The sequence below is a fragment of the Ischnura elegans genome, chromosome 4 (assembly GCF_921293095.1).
Source record: "Ischnura elegans chromosome 4, ioIscEleg1.1, whole genome shotgun sequence".
NCBI lineage: Eukaryota > Metazoa > Arthropoda > Insecta > Odonata > Coenagrionidae > Ischnura > Ischnura elegans.
This window is the reverse complement of record NC_060249.1, coordinates 24,978,312-24,999,517: the sequence shown is the minus strand read 5'-3', so window position 1 is coordinate 24,999,517 and position 21,206 is coordinate 24,978,312. Positions and strand designations below refer to the sequence as shown.

Sequence of the window (21,206 nt, the reverse complement as noted above, 5' to 3'; positions counted from 1 at the left end):
CTTTGCACTATTTTGGTGAGGTTGGCATCCGATGTATATGGCAGCGCAGAAAAACAAACATATCTACGAATCGAGGTAATTTTTATGCACAGAAAATTGTTCATTATTACAGAAATATCAAAATCAGTGCACAATAACAGCAAAATAGAAATTATTACAGCATAAAATTTTGTTGATTCTTAAATTGCTTATCATCGTTAGAATATTATTTCATTATAACTCGAGTAGCCGATTAATATAAATAGAGAATTGCGGTGATTTCTATGTCAGTTTAAAATCAGTAAATGAAGGGAATTTATGTATTTCAATGAATAGATGAGCAAATGAATGATTTAATGTAGGCAATAGTAGAAATAAGGTTATTGCTTGTTAATAGAAAAAGCTGATTAAAAATTTAGCACAATGACGTGAGTGAAAACAAACCGAAAAGGAATAGGGGGTCCCAGAAACATGAGTTGTAACTTAACGGATTACATTTTCCCGAAGCAAATTCATCCACAATTTCACTTCATCAAACAAGCATCGGGAATGATTAAATTACAGTGTAGGAAAAGCGAAGCTTTTATACATATATGCATTCGATCATTTCAAAACCTGCAAATCGTTTCGAACTGTACGTAAAATTGATGGACTACTCTCAAGACCTAGCCTGTTCGAAAAAAAATCAAATATTTGCCCTCAACGATTTAAAAGCACGAGGTTGGAAATCAATTTGCAGAGATGGAAGTAGGGTAAGGGTAATGGACGATCCACAATCCATGCGAAGCGAAGGAGGAAAAAAAATAACTGAGATGTAAAGGACGTCCGAGCAAACATACGCGCGGAGGGGAAAGAAAGCTTAAAGGGGAAGAAATCCATACATGTTTGAGGCTCCGATGACGGCGCGCGGCGGATTGGTACAGGAGTGATTTACCGAGTCGGTCATTTCCGTTATGTCTGTCACCGTTCACAATTCAATTGAGTGAGTCAATCGCGAATGGTCGATCGTCGTTCACTAATTATGGCAATCACGACCGATTTAGGTCACTAACTGTAACTACATACTTCCCCACAAGCCGCATCAATAGGCGTATGGTAGGGAATGTAAGGACACCAGCTGCTAACAAAAAAACCTAATGCTCCAACCAAATTCCGACTAGCATCAATTTAAATCCATCATTGTTCGGGGTAAAAACGAATTCTCATTCCTATCCGTTGGGGTATCCTCTTAATTTATCTTCTCTGTCGGGCCTGTATATATAGTGAGGTTTTAATATGATGTTCTGCGAGTCGCTTTGAATGATATCTACTCTCAATCGCTCAAGCAATCTAAGCTTATCGCGCAGCCTCCGAGTTCCTAGCGACTCCGAGCCTAATTCGTTTAGCATCTGTGTAACGCTCTTTATACATCCGAAGCCGTTTTCGAAAGAGAGCGCCGTATTATTTTATTTTATTTCATTATCGATGTCGTTCGTCGGAGTGATCACGTTCATGAATCGATCACTCTAAATATCTGGATCGTGGATGTCGGTTGCTCATGACCGACCCGTAAATACAGTAGAGTCCCACAAACTAAATAAAACACATATAACCCCGAAGTCCGGATAAACTGGAAACTTGGCAGTTAATGTACTGCACTCAATACAGTTTCATTTATTTTTTACAGTTTTATGCTAATTCGTGAGGTTTTGAGAACAATGCATGTTCAAGTTGTAGTTTTTTTTGTTTTTACGAAATAAATAAATGAAGAATGATCTGATACTTACGCATCGAATACACTGGATTAAGTTCTCTCAGGTTTTCAACCGGGGTATGAGAGTCCATTTTGTCCGAATTTTCGAGTAGTGCATCCACAAATGTTTGGTTCAATTACCGGTCGCAGAAACCGTCTATACTCGGAATATTTCCCATGGAGAACGGAATAATGAATCTTTTTTGTTTAATATCGGGGAGGGTCACTGAAAAGGATGATGAAGAGAAGATATTGGAAGGGAGGCTATACTTTCATCTTGTTTGTAGGTGCGGATGACATTCCTGAGTGCACGGCCGAAGGGCGTGCGCAGCACTTTAGTACATCCTTGGGCAGTTTCGGTCGGAGGCAAAACTTGTGGGTAGGAGACCCGAATACGAAGGAAGGGTTTTGAGTCGAGGGGGGGGGCGTGTCGCCTTGGAAATGCACCAGGGTGCTGTGGGTAGGTGGGGACAGTGGCGCAGCTAGGGGGGGTTTTGGGAGTTAAACCCCCCCCCCAGAGCTCAGAGAAATATTTAAATGTAATCCATTTTACTTAATTGCATTGCTAATATTGGATTGATATTACTAATAGAATAGTGTTAGGGTTAATAAAATATCCCTCAGAAAGCCGTAAAACTCACCATTTTGAACCGTTTATCTTAAAATTCCGCAATTTATTAATTTCGCACCTATCTCTTATCCTGGTGGGTATTCCATACCCCCACACACCCCGATACTAGTTGCACCTAAACCCCCTCCAGCCTTAATCCCTGGCTGCGCCCCTGGGTGGGGAGGAGGGTCCCGCAGATCGTAGACAGAGCATCCCCCCCCCAGGGTTACAGCGGCGATGGTAGAGGGAAAAAACGGAATGCATTCGCACACACTAACCCAGGCATTTTATATATACACACAGAGATACACACTCGTAACGGGAAAGTGGGTCACCGGGTCAGAGTAGATGTCCTCTCGCACGACCCCAACCCCCGTGCCCTCTCCCCCCCCCCCCTCTCTACCCCACCCCAATCGACGTAAGCACCCCCTCCCTTACGTCATGCAATCCAGCATCGTAGAACAGCGTTTCCTGCATCTGTGTTCCGCAGTACAGTAGATTCCCGCAAACCAAGGACTAATGTGGACTGAAGGGTGTCCGGATTTGTGAAATGCCCGCGCTATCGGAAAAGGAGTGTAGATAACATAGAGTACATTATTTTTTATGCATAAAAAATTTGTAATTTAAAAAAAACATGCCTGAATCGGTAGCATACTTAAATGATAATAAAGTTCATGTACCCACAAGGATGTTTTCACGCACTTTTTCCGTGTACATATTCTATTATTCTTGGAGTAACGAGGCGGCGTCTTTGATATCGCTATAGCGATGGCAACCAGCACAGATCAAATGGATGAAGAAACCAAGGTTTTCCTCCCAGATCGTTGGAAAGGCATCCTACTACTCATCTCCCTCAAATAGGCACCTCATTAGGAGTTCGCGATATGAGTCAAATCGATGATATAGTAAGAGGAGGTCATACAGCTTAAAAATTCACTGCGAATGAAACTTTAAACATAGAAATAGACGTCCAAAACTTGAATGAGTGGTCCGTACCCTGAGTCACTCCGTTATCCAGTAGGCATCCACAAACCAATACCGATGAAAAATAAACGATTGCACTTCGAAAGATAACGCCTGTCTCCACTAATGTCAATCGTAAAGGTATTCCATCATGCCTAAAAAAATCCGGATATTGAAAACCATGGGTCGTAATCATATCGTATGAATCCTTTCTTACTGTCCTCAAAATACCCCTCACTGAGATACATAAAGCTTTGTAATTGTGTTGATTTAAAACCCCAATGCATATAATTAACCAGTTTTCTATGCAGTTATCTCATCACTCAAGCCGCTACGACTCCGGGGAAAGAATTAATTAAATAATAAGAAAAATTAGTCATTTACCAACACTCATAATTCTTCGGCAGGATGAATATTAATAACTTAAATTATGAAGTGCTGAACGGATACGTAAAATTTATTCAAAGAACGATACACATCCATCGTATCTTCAAACTATACGCCACGATTGGAAAATGTATAAACCTGGGCACACTAGTGAGTAGTATCGAAAGCAACGGAGTGCGATACTTTTTCTAACGTTGATTGCAGCCATTATATCTGTAAGCCATTTCCAAAAGTATCGTACGAACTATGAAACTTGTACATCATTAAAGACAATTACAATGCATCAAAATTACGTCAGCCGTAACAACTTAAAATGCTATTCCTGTTAATGACTCCGTCATTTTGACGTAATTTTCAGTCTGGTTACTTGTTGCAGATAACATCGTTCACACTTTTGGAAGCAGCTGGAGCCGCTGTTTACTTCTGCAAAAAAGAAGTCGCTAGTGCATAGGATTCAAGTAAGGAGGCACTCAAAATAGATTGCAACACCAACATGATAAAGACAAAAGGGACCGGCGGAAATTGTTTTGAGGAAGTACTGAATAGAGAGGGATAAAAGAAAAGCCTTCTTTTTTCTCAATGAGGTCGGGTGTAAGACATAATTGGCCTCATCATGAGTCATGACAGTACGAGGAAGACAATCGTAGAAGGATAAGTGGACGGCAAGAGACGTAAGAGAAGGCATCGAGAAATACTCATATAAGGCAAGTTATCAAGGATGTAATACGTCAATATGAAAAGGTCAGATGATAAGAGAATGATGAGGCAATCTCAAGATTTTTAATACAATATGCGCCACCAGTAATGGATGTTCACATGTAAAGCGAAGGATAAATTTTATACTAAATGGAGCTGTAAATATAGCATTGGAATTGATCTACCCGTGATCGAAGGTACCTTAAAACCCAATTGTCTCACACCTTTGAGCCTCTCACAATAAGGTCGAAATTTCACTTCCGGGAGTCTAAAGGGGATCACTTGGGCCAAACGCCCACGCCCTTAGTCACCCCGATATACGGAGTTGGAAAGCTGATACGGATAAAAAATACTCCTCTGCACCCCAGAATAAAGCCTCTTACCTCTAATTTAATTTTTCTACGTCAGCACGGCGTACAGTGTCTCTGAAACCAACGCAGAAAATTGCCCTTCGAAAGTTGCACCACTCCTTTATAAATCAAAATGCACTCCTATCAATATGTTGACCCATAAAGATAGCTCTAATATGAAATTAATGTAGTCAAAACACACAGCGATACTTATAAATTTCAAGAAACAATACGTATTGCCACACATTTTCATTTTGTCTTCAAATGGCTTTTCACCACCATACAAAGGACATTAATTAAATATATCAATAAAGCTATTAACGAACCACTTGTCTAAAACTGTTCCTTCAGCGATAGTAAGATAACTAAAATAATTTCTGATAAACTAAATCACCTAGACAGCCAAGCTTTTCTTTTATCCCTCTCTATTTAGTACTTCCTCAAAACAATTTCCGCCGGTCCGTCTTGTCTTTATCATTTTGCTGTTGCAATCTATTTTGAGTGCCTCCTTACTTGAATACTATGCACTAGCGACTTCTTTTTTGCAGAAGTAAACAGCGGCTCCAGCTGCTTCCAAAAGTGTGAACGATGTTATCTGCAACAAAAATTACAAAAATTTGTATCCTATTATATGAAACCAGGATCGATGTTAACTTTAGCCTGGAAGAGAAATTGGACAATTCCATTTGAGATAATTATGGGTGAATCACGAAAAGAATGCTTTAAACCCCAACATTATTAATTAATCTGATAGAAAAATCACTTTTAAAAATTAAATTGAAAGTTTTCTACACCACGAAAAAAATGTCCTCGTACCTTAGAGCATTCGATAAAATTCGCGGTATTTTTGTACTCGAATCGACTGCCGATAAAAGTTTCGGCACTGGTGGTATAGTTGCGTTTGTCTTCAAACTGATAGCGCGGATACAAGTGATGATAAAGAAAAGTAGATATCAAATTTCCAGCAAAGACCTCAAACTCCTTCAAGAGTTTCGGATACGAGCTGCACACTTCTCTTTGTTTTTCCTTCGTCCACTCCCACACATTCTTAGACTTCCCGTCGCCCGCATCGCCCAACCGCAAAAACTCCATCCCCATCCCTTTTTCTCGCGACGCCGACACCTCCCCCTTCCTTCAGTCTCCCAACCCCCGACTCCCTCGAGTAAAACGTCGTCGCCCGCAGGGTTCAGCGCCCACACCCTCTCCCTCCTTCCACTCACCACATCCGCGAAATCCGAGTAGCCCTCCCCAGTGCAGCGCAGGATGCAGCCCAGCTGTTTCCAACGCCAAAGCGGAGTGGAGGGATGAGACACACTAAATAACCTGCCGCAACATTGAGCTGGCTCCGAGGGAAAGAAATCGTTTTTTTGGGAATGATTTTCATAACATGAATATAAACTCCATGTGATTTTCTCACCTAATTTTTATATAGACCTTCATCTTAGAGCTTTTCTTATCTCTGGTTGTAATCTCTGGAATTCCTTGTCGTTATCCACAAAAAAATTCTCTTTTATCTAAATTTTCAAAGAAAAACTATTCATTTATTTATTACCTCAGTGAGAATTTACGTCAATAAATATAATTTATTTTTATGGTGTGTCATGTCAAATGATATAGGATATTTTCTTATAATTTTTCTCTCTCTCCTGATTATTACTGCATGTTCTCATGATGCACTCTGTGCAACCGTACTTAGTTGTAATAGTTTTGCTTCTTATTGCTAAGAGACTTGTACCACGCATTTTTTATTTTTATCGCTCGAGCAGAAAATTTTAAATGTATTTTTATTTGTTCTTTTAGCGAAAACGCACCCTTTTCACCCTCCTCTGGCTCATTAAAAATTTTTGGAAATGATCTTACCGACTTCTTTTGTATTTTGAATGGGAACAGACAATTTAAAAGGAAAATATTACAAAAGATAACAACTAAATAATTCCTCTTTATAAAATAATATGTTTTACCGTTTTAACAAAACTTTCATTTTCTTTAGTATCGTGTAATTAACAGACTGTGGACTCAAACATAAAGGAGTCATCAGCCTAGGCCCATTAGCTATAAAATCCATTATTTCTTCATCAACCTCGGCAACATCAATTGAGGAAAGATCTTGTACTACGGTATGTCCTTTAAAACTCTTTAAGTCATTGAACCAAGAGTTTTCTTACCACACGAATCTTCACCAAAGTCAGTAATATCAACGCCTGTAAACTCCGTTTCTTCATATCTACTTTCTATAAAGATTGAAATTTTATCTAAAACATTTCTCAGTGGAAAAGATCGATTATTCCTTCTTACCTTAGAAATTGAATAAAATGCACAGGTATAAATGCAGCCATTATGGATATCAATAAATTCCCTCGATTGATCTTTAAATCCAAACATTAGAATAGGTTCTCCTTGGTTATTAGAGGGTTCTACTTGGGCGGCACTGAATGCATTCGCCTGAAAATTGTTCTACTGGGGTCCATGACTTAAATATCTTACCTATTCTCTTCGCAATACGCAACGAAATATCATTCACGCACTAGTTTTGATGCAAAATGTAAGTGTAATGTAATTAGTATTCCTCAATCAGAAGCGATTTTCTTCGAAAGCAACCAATTCTGAAAATTCTACAATCTATTTCGATTTCTACCGCTATAATTCCGAAATTAGCATTACCGGATTCATTGTGATGTGCGTTTTCGATGCCAGTTTCGATCCATTCGACTTTACTGACAATAAATGGCCCTACATGAAAATTATAGGAAAAATGTAGTGATATTGTATTCAATGGAAAGAGTGACTTATTAGCACTAAGTTTTTTTCTTTTTTATAATTTAGACTGATTCAATAACCAGTATGAAATTATGAAAAAATACCCAAGCTCTATGTTTTACAGGGAGAAAATAATTTATCCAGATATTCTTCCCTGATTTTCAAACTTCTACACTGACTTCATTCCTTTGTTCAAGTAAAAATCCTCAAATTCTTTATCATCCCATAAGTGCTGTTCAAATTCCGAGATTCTTTTTCATATTCAAGGAAAATATACTTTTATATTTCACTTCGTTATCATTCAGTGGGATCTACCATTTAAGAAGGATAAAATTATTTTATCAAGCAGTAATTTAAGGCTAAAAACCTTCCTCATCTCATCCTCTCTAAGTCGCATAAAAACTGGAGACGAATGGGCTGAATTGGGTACTGGTCCAGGAAATTAAAATCGCCTCGGCTCCTTGGGAGGTAATTCCAGCTCCATTTCGCTCCAAGAGCTCCCACACATCCTTCCTTCCCTCCCCCCTATTCCCCACAGTCTCCACGCACGAATAAGATGTTTTTCTCCCATGTACCTCCACAAACCGCAAACTCCTACACTACCAAGACTGCGGGCACGGCCATCTTCACAGAAGTCCCTAAGAGCTGAAATCTGGCAACACTGCGTGCCACTCTGTATTTCTCACAGCAGAGTTATAAAAGGATTACTTATTAATTAGAAGGAGGTGTGACGTATACTACGCATCAACGTTCGCCCAGTCATATACAGAAACTCATCATGAAGCATTACTAGTTGTTCCAAATTGTTATTTTCAAAATTGGCATTGCACATCCAAGATAAATTGATGTGAAGATAGGATAAAGGATGTTTTCGAGGTTTTATTTTAGCTACTTGCAACGATTCAAAGATGCAAACGATTCAAAGATATCTTGCGTTCTATGTGGCACGATGTGGTGGAAATTATAAATATAAGTTAAATAAGAAATTGCAATATTTCCACTAAATTTATTTTTGCACAACGTGTTTCGTTGTTGCAAACACGTTTTCAACTGCATTGTCTGGAGCAAAGTTCTTCTTTGAATAGAAACGAAAATAGATGTATAATTTTGATATATAAACAAAATGAATGACTGTAGCAATGTTTTCACAATAAATGATATTGCATGATTAAAAAAGAAAAATTCGGTTGTCAATTAACGTTATTATTAAAAGTCATGCATTAATTTTCATTTCAAGCCCGGATTAGGGTTTAAAAATAAACCAAAACATTGGCCAGTTTTTCAAGACCTACACTAGATACTAACTGATTTTATATAAATTACACATGCAGAGACTGTTTTACCTAGTCTTAGTCAAACTATCCCCGAGCTTAACTATTGCAAGAATACGCCCCTGCGTCGCTACGTTGCCGAACGGCTCCTCTACCCTCTTATTCCCCACCCTCGCATCCATGGGAAGAGGTGAACTTGGTAGTGCACACGCCCCCAAGGGAAGGAGACGAAGGAAGCGTAGCAGTTCTCCTGCCCCGAACCGTCCAGTGCAGTTCTTACCTCCCGACAGTGAGCAACGCCGCCGCCGCCGCCGCAGCCTTGTTGTGACAGCTGGCCCAACCCAGGAGAGACCCTCGCCTGTGAGCCCGGAGACCTCGTGGTACCCACCCGCAAGGTCTCCCTCGAACATCCGTCTCGTGACTCGCACTTCACCGCTCCCGGTATCCCGTGTGTGTCTTCCGTCCTGCAATGAACAAGGACCGTATTCCAGAATGTCACTCAAGTATTTATTCACGTTTTTGAAGTGAAGTATCTCTCGTGAAAATATTCCAACGTCTGATCATCTACATCGACGAGGTAAAGTGCAACCCACCACCAGGGTATGGCACGGGGTGATTCCACACCAGGCATTCAGCACTCATCCTACCCTTGATTAGAAACGGATTCGTTCGCCGGACACAGGCCAGGCACTCAAGACAACGACACGCGATCAAACCAGGTACTAAGAGAGTTTTAAGGACACCAAAGTGGATAAAAAGCATGCAAAAATTACTAATTAGGAATAGAAAACGAAAATTTAGCGTACGAAGTGACATTTTACTCCAGGAATACTAAATTTTAATGAGAGGGAGACCACGAGTGACTAAAGTTTAGGGAAAAATATATTATTTTGTATATTTTACCAATGAACGTTACCACAATCACTCAGGCATAGCCTCCGTCTTCGCTGAGAAAAAGTGCGGATAATCGCTTCGCTCCGGAGCGGAGTAATGAGGCAGGGTCTTATATTCCAAGCATCGTCCCGTGCTGAGATGAGAGCGAGTTTTTTCTTTGCTTTCTCTCTCTCCGAGAGGCTTGAAGGAGTTTGATACTTTTTTACCAACTTCCCCCGCATCTTCATTGTTTGCGCGCCGATGAAATGGGAACACGAGGTATTCCCCATCCAGTACCTTAGAGGTGCAAGTGTGAATGCTTCGAGCAAGAAGGAAATCAATCCATAGTTACATAGGCAAGGAATCGTAGTGGATATTGGTTTTGTGCTGAAAAATATGTAGGCCAAGTGTAAAAGTGTACGCATTTGGGGAAAAAATATTTGCAATTATTATGTGTGGTACTGGGTAAGAGTGAATAGTGACCGAGTGGTCTTCGAGCAAGAAGGAAACCAATCCATAGTTGCAAAGAATAAGGAACTATTGGAGATTGATTGCGTGGTAAAATTATATAAGCCAAGATAAAAGTGTAAGTACCTGGAAAACAATAGTTTTATCAATATATGAGGTACCTTCACACCATAGTTTAGGGCGCTGACAAACAATAAGTTCAATACTCCCGTCATCTCAAATTCATCTCCACGGATTTCAAGAAAAGACAACCTTGGAAGGAAAATGGAATAAACAGATAAATAAAGTGTTTTAGTGAATGTGTTTCATCCTGTTTAATACACCAAGTGACAACAAGGATGTATTCAGTTTTTTTTTAATATTGTGAGTTAACAAGTGTTGAGTTGGAAACTTCGCTCCCTAAATATTTCCATTCGGATTGAGAAAGGAGGAAGAGATACGGTGTTGCACACCTGTAAGCAAAGGAATACAGCGCGTCGCCCCGACTACTGAATCATTCCATTTGAGTCTCAATAGCAGTCGGCGGCAGTTTGCAAGAAAATCCCATAGACTACCTCTCTCCGCACTGCTCCGCCTAGACATCCTTGCAGCGGCACCAACACAAACAAACGTTTCTGCTTATTGCTGCGTGTGCTCCCAACACTCCAATATCAACGCCGACACGGGATACCGAAGGGCTTTGCAGCCGAGAAGTCCTTCCTTCTATCCCCCCTCCCTCTCCCCTACCGAAAGCGGGAAGGTAAGTGAAGTACTTGAGTGATTGGCGGCTTGTCCGTTTTGTGTTATTCCCTTTCAGACTGGAAAAGCCTTGTCTCCATCGCACCGAGGAAATACCTTCCGTCTCCTTGCCACAGTACTCGGAAACGTTAGGACTCTCTGTGCCTACAATCGATAGGAGGACAAGGAGATGGAAGGCTCCGCATAGAGCGCGATAAAGGGATTGTTCGAGGTACGCGGAGCGCAAAAGCCACTTTTTCAAAGCGAGGAGAGTAAAAAGTCATCTTTATTTTTTTTTGTTATCGCAGTGCCTTCCCCTTTTTGCCTGTCAGTCAACCGTCCCCACCTCCAACCCCTCTCCTTTCCTTCCCCTTTGCCCTTCTCCGCGTCTTCGCCTTGGGAAACTGTGTCACCAGCAGAGAGCGCGGGTATTTCTTTCGGTATTGCACCGCGAGGAACTAGTGAACCGTGTGTGTCGTTTAAGGAAAGCACGGAAGTCCTTGAAAGTTGCTTGATTTCGCAGCACGTACGCCCCAGGCGTGACTAGTGTCTCTTTGTCCGCCTCCGAAGCGAACAATGAGCTCGGTGCGCTTAGTCGAAATACCGGCGGCGGCGTGCTCAATGAGTCGAGAGTGGAAGAAAAGTCACTCACGCTGCACGGGTTTCGTAATGCGTTTCATTAGGCGTTCAAAACTGTCAGTAGTAGCTCTCCCGAAGTGCTCATCATAGTTTACTACCGTATACAGCAGTTATCAGGCATTTCATATTCATTTCATCCCTGTTCAAGTCCCATAAATTCTAAATACCTTAGAAAATATGCAACTTAAAAAAAAAACATGGAGTAATTAATGTAAAACCAAATTGCCAATGAAATTCAAAGCAAAAATCTCCCAACCTTTGTACCTTAATGAACTTTAAAATTATTTTTAAGTCTATCATCACGTAAGAACGCTTTTCGTTAAGGAATCAGCCTATAGATCACTTTGTTAATCACATATTAGAGAATAAAGACATCTCTCCATACTTTCCAAGTCGAGAGTTCAGATATAATATTAATCCGGGGTAGTTATCCTAGTACAAATCTTATAAGGATTCATTTTTGTTTCTCTTAATGCATAGATATTCATAACACAGAGGAAACTGCTCAGTTCATCTTTTCCTGTTTCGCAGCAAGTAGTATTTCAAATAATCCATTTCATTCAAAGCTATTGTGAGCTATTAATAAAATCTCTAATTTCCACGTTGTACTTAATTCTTAAAAGTGTTCACCATCACTACACAAAACAACTTAGATTCATTGTGAGATTATTAAAATCACTGTATAAATCAATGATATGGTACGCGTACACGTTAAATTTATGCACATAGACCATGTTACATTCCGTATGTAGACTTCATTAACCGCGAGTCCGATGCGAATGCATCTTTGAATAAATCCTACAGTCTGGTAGAGCCATCATACCCTCTTCAAAGCAAGTACGATTATTTTCTTTCCAAATTTATAAACAATCATTATCAATATCAAGTCACCCAGTGCTTCTCCAAAATATCTAGTAAGGAAATTTATGCCAATTATTTTCAGATTAATTACCGATGAAGCTCAAATACGACTCTTAACTGATACTTAACTGACATCTAAAATGGTCCTAATGCCTTAGTAAACACGTATGTACCAAAAGGCGTTTTAATTAAGGAATTAGTTAACACATTGGCTTCGTTAATCGCGTATTTGAGTAGGAAAGCATCTTTAAATACAGCACATAGCCTCACAGAAGGAGCCGCATTCTGTGCTTTCACGAATACTAATCTCTTCTCCTCTTAAGTTATGAATACTTGGCCCCAAGGGATTTCCCTTAGGCTCACTTCTTCCATGGGTATGCTTCTCTCATTTCTCCAGAGAAGTCGTTGCCGCAGCGGAGGAAGGTAAGCATTAATCACTTATTTCCGCGAGTATGAAAAATATGGAGAATAGAAAGGGTGTGTAGTCGCTCCATAGAATGCGGCCGTTGCATATATATACACCTAGATGGCTGGAGGAGTAGGTAGTTCACTCCTTGCTTCCGTATAGCTAGCTACCCTAAGTCTTCAAGGGGCGAGAGAAAATTTAATTAACCTCCTCCTCCACCCGCTTCCTTTTCCGCCTCTGATGGTTTAATTCGCGCGCTGCGCTCGTCTATTGAGGAGACTTTAATCTGCTTGCATTGCGGCCTGCAGCCCCGTCCGCCTCCGTTAAGAGCGCGCGGGGCGGTCGGAATAATTCAGCCGCCGCTCATCCTTTTCCCATGAGGAAACCCCTCCGTCGCTGTTGCAAATTAAACCCCAAACCTCACATCCCCCACCCCACCCCACTCCCTCATCTTCAGGCTCTTAGCATCAGAATACAGACGCATATACGTATAACTTAAGCACAAAAGGAGTGTTCAGGAGGGGTTGGGAGAGAAATGATGAGAATCCTAATTCTGACGAAGTAAATGTTTTATTCATTACTTCATTCATAACTGGAGCATTCTGAGGATTTCATAATCACGGCGCCTGTCACAAACCTCCTTCCCGCTCCTAAAATCAAGGCGCGCAACAATTTTCACCAATGATTCACCTATTCTGTAGTCTCAACTCTAAAGGGGAGTTCAGGTATGCATCTTAAATTGGAGAAATTCGTATAATTTCTGTAAAATCTCATCTTCGATCACTAACTGCAATAAGATCAGCAAGCAGTATATTGATATGAATTTTTTTGGGATAGAGGTACCATTTATGCTACGACTTTAAAACTACCTGTAGTTTTACCTACGCAATAAATATCCTCCTAAGGGATATACAATTAGCGATATAAAAATTAGTAAAAAGATCTTATTCACACGATAATACGGAACCGAAACTGGAAATTAGAGAATACGGGGGTGAAAGTAAAATATAATTATTCATAAAGTATTTCATATCATTATTTGACCAAGATATGAGGGATTTTAATTATAGTTCGTCCAGAAAAGATAGCAAATGTGCGTCGCATTTTAGTAGCTCAATTTCAGGTCGACTCCCGAAGATGAACCCATTTTTCCCTTCAAATTATTTTCCCCTCCGTTCAACGCAATAATAGCTCATAACGTAAAGAGACCTGATAAATGGTCTTCGCAAGCTTAAAAAAAAAACTAAAAAAAGAACGGTGATCTGATAAGAAAAGTCTAAGCAAGAATCACTCAATGAATAACTGACTCAATCCTCAAATTCTCACATGCTTTTAGTTTTAGGAGAGGAAAACGTGAGGCTATTTCCTGACCTACATTTTAATTCATAATATTTCAAAATTTCAGCAATTCACATCATGACAAGCAATGGGATTAAAATATTATTTTTCCGTGCCGATATTTCTAGTCCTCTCATTTCTATTATGTATTGGGTTCCTCCCTCATTTTATGAGTCTGGCTGTAAAAACTCGTACTTTATCCCTTGACTGTCTTAAAAACTAATGTCCTATATTGACGCACTATCATCACGCTAGGAAAAAATCAATTCTTCAACGCTCACCCAATACCTGTCCTTCGAGCCTTATCTAAAACTTGATTGTACTCTTTATCCACACAGCTGAGACAAAACCGCAAATAATACCGAACAGTACGAGGCTTGAAAGCATTCCAGTTAGACCATAGGTGGGCAGAAAATACAATTAAGTCTCTGTTAAAATTCTATCTAGAACAAAAATATGTCAAACATAATACTTCATACATGTATTGTAAGCAATAAAAAAATTAAGGACACACAGGTTTTATTTATAACTTTCCAATTATATTACTATCATCCCAATTTACAGCATTAAAAGCTTGTCATGATACCAATTAAAGTGCTAGACTTTATTAACCGCGATCAAAGGATAGAATTTTGCCATTAAAACCACGGCTTTTCTTAGCGCGCGACGCAAAATATCAGAAATATCACGCACGCGATTGCAGAGGAATATTGCTTAACTATTTCACCGAAATCATTTTTAGATGGTAGGTACCTACTCCTTTAGGGAGCGTGGTAACCTAGTGGGTAAAGCACAGAGGGGTCCCGCGTTCAACTCCCGGGCTAAGCCCTTCTGAGACTCCAAATTAAAAATCCTCTAAGAGCGAGGTGGTGCGGGGAAAGGAACTAAACTTCATACCCTGAATGTGTGACGTTCCCACGTCTCCGGCCTAGCCCAAGGTTAGTTCTACCCTCACCTAACCAAAGAAAACTTCGGGTTGAAACACTGAGAGAAAGGGTGTCCTATTTTTCATACGCTATTGGATGATAATCACCGTTGATATTCGATTTACAATTTCCCGTTGATTGATGAGGAACTTGCTCGATTAGCTCGATTCTAATCAACACACGCACACACAAAAAGTCAGACGCCGATTTCTCCCAATGGCCGCCGTAGCGTACATTTCGTCCTTTTTATATGACACATCCTCATCACGCTCGCAAAATAGCTATCCTCCAGCTCCCCTCTCAACCTTATCTGGAACCAAATTGCGCCCTTCATCCTCGCAGCTGAGGTAAAACCGCCGATAACGCCCGAGAACGTACTCGACAGCTTGCCAGTCGGCTCCGAGAGCGAGTCCTATAAGGGGGGGAGCCCACCATATGTAGCAGTGAAGGAAATGTGGGTATGCCCAGATGGAGCCCCATGTTGATGAGATCCTAGCGCGAGGAAGGCCGTCACGCTGACGGAATTTCACGGCCATTTCAAGCTGCTAGTACAGAGGTACTTAATCAGGATGTTGAAGTGCCGTTTCCTGGGGAGAATTATGAATCCAGACTGGAGACGAAATCTTGGAGGAGGATATTATACTAAGGATAACAATGTATGTGATATTATCCGCGATCACGGCATAAAATCTTGCCAATAAAACCACGACTTTGCTTAGCGCACGGCGCAAAATACCACAAGTGCCATCCACACAAGGGACAAATTTGAATTATTTTCACTTATACCCAACGCTAATAAGCACCGAGAAAACAAAGATATTAGTATGCAGTAGAGGAGAAGAAGTCAAGACTAACATTGAATTAGGGAACAAAAAAATTGGAAGATATGGGTGTATCCTTTTATTTGGGAAGCCAGGCAACTAGCGATGGGAGAAGCAAGCAAGAAAGTTATCAGCAGAATATAGTTACACCACCTTCTTCCAAAGACAATATTTTTTCGCTGCGAATTTAACCGTAGGTGTAGACAAGCATATTTAGTTCCTCGAGGCTTCTAACTTTCCCATCGGTGCGGTAATGGACTGGGGTTCCCTCGATAGGAAATTACAGAAACGCAATACGGCACCGGCGAAACGGAAATACACGCATTTGGAACGACGGCGAGCAACTCCATTTCCCACGGAAAGGAGCCCGAAGAACTTTCCCCATAATCACTACCTTCTCACGACATTCGGTGCGCCCTGCACTAGAAAAAAGTCGGATATCGGAGAAAGAGGCATAAGAGAGAAAATTCTCAACAAACTTTAATGAGGAAATATGACCATAATGAACGTTTATTTCCAGCTTTAACTACACCAATGTCCATTCTCTCTGCACTCACGTCACCTCAAGCACATCAACCCATTGCTATCAGTTAATGTGATTTCAGGCCAAGGTGGCTTTCTCCAGCAAGGTGACTATTTCCTCTTGTCTACATCTACTTCTCACTAAATTACTGTTTCCTTAATGGTAATCGTAAACAGTAACTCTTGCTCATGGCCATCATCGCCGAGTATTTTCAATGAGATCCAAGATCATCATCACCAACAGTCATTAATCCTAATATTGGTTTGTTTCGGCCTCCGCTCATTTCTCCTACCAGCGCGCCGGACGAGAATCGAGCGGGTTAGGAATACGGTTGTTTTCTATGCCGCGGCGGGTCCTTAAATGACTACGCAATTCTTCTGCTTTACATCTTTCACCATCGGCTCAATGCAACTCATCCGAGGCCTAACTTTGCCGCTCTTTCCTTCCCCTGTCCTTCAACGATAATAAATGATTAATTGGAACTAAAATCAATAACTATTCCATCGATAACAATACTAATATATTATTTGAATCGGACAGAAGGTAAATAATGTAAGCCACTTAACATTTTTCTTCTGAATTACAAATTATAAAACGCATAAAATTATAAAACTTTAAAATTCTTAAGACTAATTACAGAACATTGTCTCTAAATTACTTATTTAAATCCTAATACTTATAAATTTTGACAACGCCCTTCAACAATCGAAGTGGCTTTAAGTTCATTTTCATACTCCTCTATTATGTGCTTATTCTCTCCAGGAATATTTCATTTAAGTTGTTAGTTTTTGAAGGAACATCGCCTTTTACGTAACGATTACACAAAATTTGTTGCAATGAATTATATATAGTAATCCTACCACCAAGACAAAAACTTTTAGTTATCAATAATTTACGAAAGATCTCCGAGTGCAAATTTTATGCCAAATAGCGTTGGGTGCCATGAAACTTGGGACATGAGCCTTCTTTAGGCTACAGAATTTGTTTTTTTTATACGTCTAAAGGATTCTGCTCCTGACAGTGGAAAAAGAGCATAGCAGAGAATATTCACCGCGGGCGTGATGCGGTGAAGCTCCGCAGGAGAAAAAAAATATCAGCACATTTCTCCCACTCGCATCCATTCATCTCTTATCTTTTGAAAAGTCGCAATCGCTTCCGAAATAGCGAAAAATGTTCCCTCCGTATCGCCAGCCAGTCAGTGCGTCCACCAATCCCCTTGGACATCACTCACCAACTCTTGGCGAGAAGCCAACTTCCGGACGGAATACACACTCAACCGCGACAGCAGTAACGCTGCCGTGGGAGTCTTTAAATTTCCCTGACGTGCGAGAGAGAATGAAGGAGCGATAGAAAAAATGAAATGATGCGAGCGCGAACGAGAGAAAATGCGAACGGTGAGGTGGGACGGAGAGGGACAGTGATTGTGCACGAGACCCAGGATACGTTCTTCTCGTTTTTTTTTTTTTTAGACCCGCAACGAGTGTGAGTGGAAAACTCAAACGCATCCTACCTCACCGTCATTCCCTCCTCACACCAGAAGCCCCTCGACACTCAACGACTGGAGCAGAGTAACAAGAAAACGCAATACGACTTTTCAAATAATTATATTCGGTATATAATGGTATTTGGAGGAGGCTGACAGCTAAGGTCATCTGCACCATGAGGAATAGATGGGTTGAGAGAAACCTAGCGTCGGCATTAATCAGCTGTCGACGAGAGGCGCCAAGGGGTTCACGCCTTAACCCTTTCTGAACCAGAGCTGCTTGTGTGAGAAATCAAATTTCAAGATTTTTAATTCAAGACAAGGTCTCAGGCTTTATTTTGTGGAATTGCTTCATTATTGAATAAAATAAAAATAACTTTGTTTTATTCCACACTTTATTTTAAATAGCACGACCCGGGTTTCAACATCTAGTGTTATCATCGGGATGATAACACTAGATGTTGAAACCCGGGTCGTGCTATTTAAAATAAAGTGTGGAATAAATAATAGTAAAATAAATTTTAAAAAGTGTGGACCCGGGTTTCAACATTTAGTGTTATCATCAGGATGATAACACTAGATGTTGCAACCCGGGTCGTGCTATTTAAAATAAAGTGTGGAACGAAACAAAGTAATTTTATTCTATTCAATAATTCAAGATTTTTCATTTGAAATTTTTGAACTCATTCATAATTACCGTGGCAAGATAAATAGTTCGTCGTTAAACATTGACCACGAAGTAATGCGAAGTTCAGATATTTCCTAAATGGAGCTAAAAATTTATAGATTTTTTTTTAATGGGTTAGCTACGCTTCCGACGGACGGAATGTTGCTGGTTCGGTGGCTCCACAAAACGGAAAAGTAGGGATCGGACAGTCTCTGAAAAATCAGTGCCACTTCTGCGATTTTAAGCTGGGTCCACGGGGCGTGAAGTCAACAATCTAAACATCAGGTCCACCCGATCCTGCTTCCAATACACTTTAGGCATAATTTATGAGGGCGTTTTACCGACAATAGGCAGCAATAGTGTGTTAACTGATTCCAATAATTTTTTATTCTTTCAGGGGTTCGGGTAATCGCCACATTTTTTATATGTTACCATAGCAAGATAAATAAATTCGTTCAATTGTATTAGGCTCAACTATGTGGAAGTTAATACTCGAAAATGAAAAGGAGACTTTGTTGATTTCCACTGATTTATTTCGTCCGTACGACATGTTTCGAGCCATAGAGGTCATCATTATAAAGTGCAACAAATTTGAATGGTAAGCTCCTCCAACAACCTCCACTTGAGGTTTCCGACCCAACACCTTCCCCTCCCCCTCCTGACACCCACTCCTTCCACTCTCTCCCCCATCCCCTTCAAGGAGTGTATATGTTTGCTTACCATTCAAATTTGTTTTACTTGATAATGACCTCTATGGTTCGAAACATGTCGTACGGACGAAATAAATCAGTTGAAATCAACGAAGTCTCCTTTTCATTTTCAAAGATAAATAAACCTCGACACTATCGTAGCCAATTTCTCGCCTATTTATAATTAGTAAATTACCACTCTCTGACAGAAGTCCGCGAGTAACTGAAGTGACCAAAAGTGGGAAACGGGCAGAAATACGGCAGTACCGGAGTGTTGCGGAGGAAATCTTGTGCGTTCTTGTTTTTTTATGTTTTAGGGGGAGACTTTTCAACAGAACACGAACTCACGAGAACACAGGCATACAAAATCCTTTCCGATACCCGTAAACCCTCACTCGGAACGCCCAATTCAAATCAATGCGTTCACTCCCAAATTGGACAAGGAGGAGGAAAAAAAACACTGTTCGCAGTTAGCCACAGGACACAGTGGAGAACGGGAGGGACTTCCTCCCACTTCGCTCCGTTTACAGCGCATTCGCTTGCTCTCCGTCAACCACCCTCCTGTGTCGTCACTAAAAACAACCCCACCGTATTCTAACAACATGGGTGATTTTAACCATCGAATTTCGAGGCCTGAAATCTATGGGCTGAAATAAGCATATGTAATAAAAAACTGAATTTTGAAATGAAAGGTAGTTGCAATTTATTGCGTAAAAGTGCAACTACCCTCCATTTCAATACGTCGAACTTCCACTATGCCACGCAAAAAACTGAATTGATAGCTTGTAACTCACGGGATTCTAACCGAATAAAATTTGTTATCACTATCGCTTCAACGTAACAATCTTCCATCGTCATCAGAGCAGTACTGGGAACGATTGTAAGTGCGATACGTCGACAGTCCGTCGTTCGTTAGTAGCAAAAGTATTTAATTCAATATGGGGAGTGTTATTTTTTAATATAATTCGCCGATAGAAACACTCGATTACATGGAGACGATAGTTTTTGACAGTCGACAGTTTTAACCAATAACGATCAATCACCGCAAACGAAATTTTTCGCATCGTCGATAATATTTTGGCCACCACTAAACCGTGGTCGTCGATTAAGTAGAGGTACTTGATGACTTCAATGTTAATTAAGGACAGGTTATCAAATTAAAGTGGTCAGCTTAGGCAATGGCTCATGAACGATATCTCACTACTAATATGAAAGTGTCCCAAAAGTGTCTACACGCTTTGTGATCGACAAGGTAGAAGAACAAAGAAATCAGCAGAAGCTAAAGAAATAATTTCTTTGGCTTCTTAATAATCTCTTCTTTGTGATCAGATTGAATATATTTTAGCTCACTATAGATAATAATTAATTTTTTTTTAATCCGTCAGTACATTATTAACCTACATAAATAAATCAACAATTGCCGCCCATACTTATCGGCTCCAACTGTTTTCCGGATTGAACTGTTTCAACTTAGCTAATAGATCGAATTATAGCCTCAATCGATTCGTCCTCTTTTTCGCATTCACTGCACGACTCGAGCCCAATAGTCGACTGCTATAGCAGTAAACTAATAAGAGTAAACCCAGATTAAAATTAATAATCGCATCGACGACGCTATCGACCTATCGAACTAGCATTTCTATCCCTGAGCGCTCAGAAGCCCACCCTCTCGAAAAAGCCAATCAGCAAATCTCGGATCACCAACAGGCACCAACTGAATGGACAAAAAGTGCAGAATTGCATTTGTGAAAATGAGGAAAACTGCAAAAGAAGATCTTATTCCCCCACGCACCCCGACGTGGTCCCTCCTCCATAAAAAAACATAAAAATGCCCTCCTCATATTCCTCTTTCATCCCCCATTCGTCATTACGCAATGTCAGCCATTAATCATTCTTCCTGGTTAGCTCTTCTTCCTCGGGTTCCGCTCAATACGGCACAGCCGTTGGGTAATAATTGAATCGCTAATCCCGCACGTATTCTGCTCACGCAGCTGCGACGCGAAGTCAGAGTGTCGCGTTATTTTTTTCACGTTCCACTGGTTTAGCAGCT

General features: G+C 40.5%; 1 protein-coding gene across 2 annotated transcripts in view; it reads left to right on the top strand.

Moving 5' to 3' along the window:
• Nucleotides 1–21,206, top strand: part of LOC124157163 — a 373,770-nt gene that overhangs the window by 313,835 nt on the left and 38,729 nt on the right. The window contains exon 1 of one of the 2 annotated variants that reach the window (XM_046531681.1): nt 9,041–10,825. The exons of the other annotated variant lie outside the window; for it this stretch is intronic. The gene's annotated coding sequence lies outside the window, so the exon portion shown is untranslated. Of the gene's footprint in view, nt 1–9,040; nt 10,826–21,206 lie in introns of those variants that run through there. 2 annotated transcript variants of the gene reach the window in all.